A 6,160-nucleotide genomic window follows, 5' to 3' on the forward strand; every position below is an offset into this window, starting at 1 on the left:
GAGTCCTGTTCGTGGTGGGAGGAGTCGGTCGGCTGATAGCTTTTTGCCTTCTCCGTCTACCTCACATGAACGACGCCCGGCTCACAGTCGTCACCATCCGTCTCCTTAGCCAGATGGGGATATGTGACCTTATTTGGGTCTACATGCCGTTGCGGACGACGTAAAATACGCGGTGCGTCTTCATATACGGGGGAAGGGTGAGCCTATGATTTAGGTCTCCAACCTCTTCTACCGCCGTAAAAGGCCCAATGAAACGCGGCAACAACTTCGTAGTACCTCCAGGTAGTACAGAAATTGCATTTTTAGGTAGGGTAGCAGTACTTAATCGTACTTTTTCACCCACTCTAAAGCGTTCATTATTTTTGCGACCATTTCGGTCCGCAAATTCTTTTTGCAAGTCCTGTGCGCTTGCCATTGCGTCAAGGACTTTACGTGTGATGGCTAATCGCTCATTCACAAAGCGTTGAGCCTCGCTCACGCTTTAAGCATCAAACTCGCCTATGATTCCGCCGAGAGGTCGGTCACAAGACTTAGTTTTATTGAACACTGCTAAACTGGCAGGGTCACTTGGGCAACTTTCTGTCTTTGAGATGATACCCTCATGGGTCATCGTCATATTGACGAAACTATGTCCCTCTTTCGCACCGAGCATAGTGAGGGGCCATCCGCCACTAAGACTCGGGCTGCGCACAAACGAGACTGGCGTCCGAGGATGGCGCAGTCCGTTAATATAAAACGGTGTCTCACCCGTACTGGCGTGGACACTGTTATTTATAGCGAACTCCACAAAGGGCAATTGCTTGCTCCACTCTTTGGGAGTTGCTATAGTGCGTAAGACATCCGAGGCACAGAGCCATGCTGCGGCGGAGTCTGTCACTCAGACTCAGGATGAGCTAAGGCGTGAGTAGCTGTGAACGAGGCTCTCAGAAGGACTGTTGAGATGCTCTCTACTCGGCATCATCAGCCGAGGTCTATTCGGATGGACCCGCTCAAGCTCGATGGAACTGCAGCGCACACGATTGTCACTGGCTGTTAGCCGTGGAAAAATGCGGTGCGGCGCAGCTCATCGAGGACGACAGCCGGATGGTGTCGTACGCCATGTCGCACCTGCGCGGTAAGGCCTCAGAGTGGGCTTACTCGGCGCTTATGGCGGACGTTAAGGCGTTCCCTACATGAGCGATCTTTTAGACAAAGATTCGCACCATTACCAGCCGCCGAATAACGAGATGTTGCTTTAGGCGCGCTTCGTTGAGCTGCGACAGGCGAAGCGATCTCTGCAAGAGTACGTGCAGGTGATGCGCTCGCTGTCGGCATCCATCACCGTAGGTCTGATCTAGAGCACATTGAGGTGCCCACGTTCATGAACGGATTACGGCACGGCCAATCACAACAGGCCTTTTTTTTAGAAAGGTGCCGTCGACGATGGAAGAAACAACCCAAATTGCCTTTGTTGAGAAGCAATCCTTCAACAGTGCCTCGGCGACAGCTTGGTATAAGTAATTGGCCGAGAGGTCATATGCTACTCCCATAGAGTTGGGCAATGCAGACGTAGTCTGTTTTAAAAAAAATGTGGCAAGCGTGGCCATATGATGGCTCGCTGCTATGCTAGGGTCCCTGTAGGGCAAAGACGCCCAGCAAGAGAACTCCCTTTCCAAAGGGCGATTGCAAGAACCAGCGTGCGCGACGCATGAGTTATACATCGACCACTAAGGGGTCGGGAAATGCAGGAGCGTAGTAGGGGCGGGATGCCCCACTGACACGGACTCTGAAGCTACCCGTAAGTTCCGAGTTGTGGAACAAATGGGAAGCATAGTCCCTGAGGTCTCGAAATTTCGGACCTCAACTCTGCTGGTCTATAGTGCTCAAGAAAGAGGCTATGACCAGGTGATGACCCTCCTAGTAGATTCGGGTGCATCACAAATTTTGTGAAACTCGCGGCTCTAAGAAATAAGAAAGAGACCAGCGATGTTTGAGTCGCTTTGCCAGGATGGCAAGCGAGACGAGGCGACAGTTCGTTTAGCGAACGGCGCGCTCGTTAAGTCTGAGGGAGTTCAGGTAGAACTCGCCTTCAGCTTTAGTGGCTTCTCTTGTAAAGATAAGTTCACAGTGCTAGGTATGGAGAGTCCGTATGACCTCATCCTAGGCATGCCATGGTTGGCAAAGTACCAACCATGGATAGACTGGCGTACACGCACAGTTGCGAACTCTACGCAGGACACCGGAAAGGATGTGCTCCTGCGAGAGGCCTATGCAACTGATGTCGTGTCGAACACAGTTGAGGGTGCGTTGACGGGATGTCAAACGTCACCAATTCCTACCCAGCTCGTGGAGACTGAGGTAGTGAATAGGACGATGACAAGTAGTCATGCGTCCGAATGTCCTGCACAGAGCCGAGAGCCTGTGGCAGTAGACAGCGAGCTGACAGGAAGTCAAGCGTCGCATTAACCGGCACAGTGCCAAGAGCCTGGTGCGGTTGGAAGTTGTGCGTAAGCCAGGAGAGCAACGGCACCCGCTTCGCAGACAAAGGTTGTGGTGACTCAAAGGACGAGTACCCGACAGATTAGGGCGATCAAAGGCATGTCTAAACATGTGACCTTTGAATTAGGTCCTAATAAAGAGGACGGGCCTTCGAACGAGGTGTTCGAGGCCGTCAAAGATGAAATTGCGGAAACATCCTCAGATGTGGTGCTCCGGCAATTCTTTTAATCTGCCGAGGAGATAGTAAATCTCCTGGAGATGTCGTGGGATCTGTTCCTTGCCGAACTAAAGGAAGGACGGATCCACTAAATAGTCACACCAGTTCCAGAAGAGAACGTGGACTGTTGTTCGTCATCCACAATGGTCGAGAGCGTCCTAGAAGCGGACAAAAAGAAGCGGTTCGCTGTCAAGGCTGGGATGCCTTGAAAGACAGTCCGTTCTTTGAGGTTCTGTGGAAATATCGCGATGTGTTCCAAGAAGAAGTGCCGAGCCGCCTTCCAGCAGATAGGGGCATCGGGCACGAAATAGACCTCGAACCTGGCACCAAGTATTCTGTGACCAGACAATGGCTGTTGCCGAAAGAACAAGTCGGTTATATCGATGAGTTCTTCGACAAGCGAGCCAAGGCGGGACATGTGCGTGAGAGCAAATCGCCTGACTGCAGTCCGACCTTTTGTGTGCGTAAAGCCACAGGTGGATGGCGCGTGCTTCATGCTTATAATAAGCTAAACACGGCGACCATACTGGCTCAAACGCCAATCTCGCGGAAAGATGTTTTGTTGAACTCCATGGGAAAGTCAACTATCTTTTCCGCGTTGGATTTGAAGGATGGCTACTATCAGGTACTAATGAGAGAGTCTGATGTAGCCAAAACAGCTGTAAGCACCCCAAGCGGTATGCTTTGGGAGTGGCTTGTTATGCCCCAAGGTTTGAAAAACGCAACAGCGACATTCAACCGGGCGGTAGCTCACGTGATGCGTCAGCACCGTGCCTACGTGCCCCATTACTTTGACGGTGTATTCGTGCATAGTAGGGCCGAGGACGGACTGAGCGCAATAGAGTCGCACAAGCGTCATTAAGACGCCGTGTTGCAGACTTTGAAGGACGCCCAATTGTACGTCAACTTGCAAAAGTGTGTCATAGGGGTCCCTGAGATACCTGTACTGGGTGGTTGCATCGTAGATACATATGGTGTACGAGCAGACCCAGACAAGGTAAAATCAGTAAAGGAATGGCCAATCACACGGCATGTGAAGGATTTGTGCCAATCCCTAGGGCTCGCTAATTACTTGCATAGAAATATCAAGAATTATGCTGAGCAAACTAAATCATTAACTGACCTCCTTAAAAGGCCGCAGAATGGGTTTGGTTAATAGAACAAGATGATGCGTTCACATCAGTGAGGCAATTACTTGTAGATGCACCGTTCTTGGCATTCCCAGACGCGGATATGCCCTTTAGTGTAGTCTGCGATGCAAGTAAGTTTGCAATCGGCAGCGCGCTCATGCAGAAGGATGACGACGGCGTAGACCGTGTCATCTCTTATCAGTCCCGACTTCTAAAGCCGCGGAACTGAAGTACTCCGTGCATGACAAATAGCTACTTGCAATAAAGTATGCTCTTGTCAAGTTTCGTGTGTACCTATTGGGCACCGAACCAATTGTGGTTTATACGGATCACGCATCACTGCGGACCGCAATAACCTCACCGCACCTCTCGCACAGAATGGCAAGATGGCTTACATTTTTCTCTGGATTTAATTTCAAAGTTGAATATAAGCCGGGTAAGTCAAATGTCTTGGCTGACGCTTTATCGCGCAGACTAGACTTCGAGGTAAGACACCAGGAAAGTGTGTCTGTGCGAAAGCACAATTTCAGCCGCCAACGTTGGCAGCCATGAAGGCATACCACGTGACGAGCTCATTAGCCTCCGAAATAAAAGAGAGCTAAAGTCAGGACGACCGTTGTCGCCTGTTGTTGGATCACGTTGGTGGACGAAAGGTAATCCTTCCGTCGCACCTGAAAGCTAAGCTAAATCGCTTTAGCTACAGCGATGGCCTGTTATGGCATCAGCTGTCACCTTGTGATCCCTTGAGAATCTATGTGTCTCACGACACAGATCTCAAGCTGATGATCCTTCACGAGCTCCATGATGCGCCATCTGGGCGGTGAAAGACATTCTTACGAGTGTCAGGGGAACTCTGGTGACCACACCTATATAGATGGGTGGCCAACTATATTCACTCTTGCGAACAGCGTCAGCGCATTAAGTCTGCACTGTTCAGCAGTGCGCCACTAAAGCTGATACCGATTCCAACCAAATGTTGGAAGCAGTAACTCTGGACTTCATGTTTGGCATGCCGCCCGGTCATAAGGATCGGACGGGGTCGTCGTCTTTGTAGACAGACTGATCAAAACGGTGCATTTTGCACCATGTAAAACATCGATCACAGGCAAGGAGGCAGCTCTCTTGTTCCTGGATCATGTTTACCGACTACACGGGATGCCCGAGTCCATAGTATCGGACCGGGATCCACGTCTTTCTGTACTACCTGGACGTACTACAAGTTGTTGCCGCGTTTCGTTGGGCCCTTAACGGTGGTAGAAGAGGTTGGAGACCTAAATTATGGGATCACCCTTCCCCCTTATATGAAGACACCCCGTATTTTATGTGGGTCGTCTGAAAAGGTATGTAGACCCAAATGAGGTCATATACCCCCATCCGTCTAAAGAGACCGATGGTGACGCCGACTGTGAGTCGAGCGTCGTTCGGGCGAGGGAGACGGAGAAGGCGAAACTATCCACCGACCAACTCCTCCCACCACGAACAGGACTCGGAGAGCGAGTGTCATCACGCGAGTAACGCGGATCCCTCAGCATTATCCGCTCAAAAAGGTCTAAGCGAGTCTTCAAGCGTTTATAACCCTGACGAGCCTTCGCTCGGACATCATGAAGATCCGAGGTCAGTTGCGAGACTTGACCCTCGAGATTTACAATGCGTCGTTCAACAGCATTTAACGTCTGTGACTGAACGGACGAAGGTAAGGCAGCCGCGAGTAGGTGGGCGAGATCGCCACTCCTATCGGGTGCCGCCTGCACTGATGGATGCGGGTGGGAATCAACGCTTTCTTGTTAGAAGGTTGCTTTCCCACCGCTCCGTGAGGCAAAGGTATCAGATCCTCGTCCAATGGAAGGTTACCAGAAAAGTTTTGACTCTTGGGAAACCGATCGATACCCTACGTATTGATGTGCCCGGCTTCGTTGCTGCCTATGAAAGGGAGCACCAGCTGAGGCCTCTTTGCTAGTCTCAAATTGACTAGCAGAAGTAGCGTTGCGAAAAGAAACAGGGGGCGAAGTACCGCCCATGATTTCTTTCACACGCAAGAGGGCGAAATTAATTCACTGCGACCGCTGTTTCGTCGCATCGGAATGCGGATGAAAGCGGCGCGTGAATTCCGCCTCGTATTGATCGGGCATTTCATTTGAACGCAACCGGACCGGGATCGGGAAAATACGCCAAAGCGATTTTCCCTGAGCCCTCCATGACTTAAAAACGTCACAATAATTATGTGCGTCGAGAAGAGCGCGCTCTATAAGCGACGCTCTTGGCCCGCTTAAACGAGGCTATTTAGATGGAGGAAGCATCCGTGATATGCCACCCGTCACATAGCCACGTTCAAAAC

Source organism: Bremia lactucae, linkage group LG1 (assembly GCF_004359215.1).
Source record: "Bremia lactucae strain SF5 linkage group LG1, whole genome shotgun sequence".
Taxonomy (NCBI): domain Eukaryota; phylum Oomycota; class Peronosporomycetes; order Peronosporales; family Peronosporaceae; genus Bremia; species Bremia lactucae.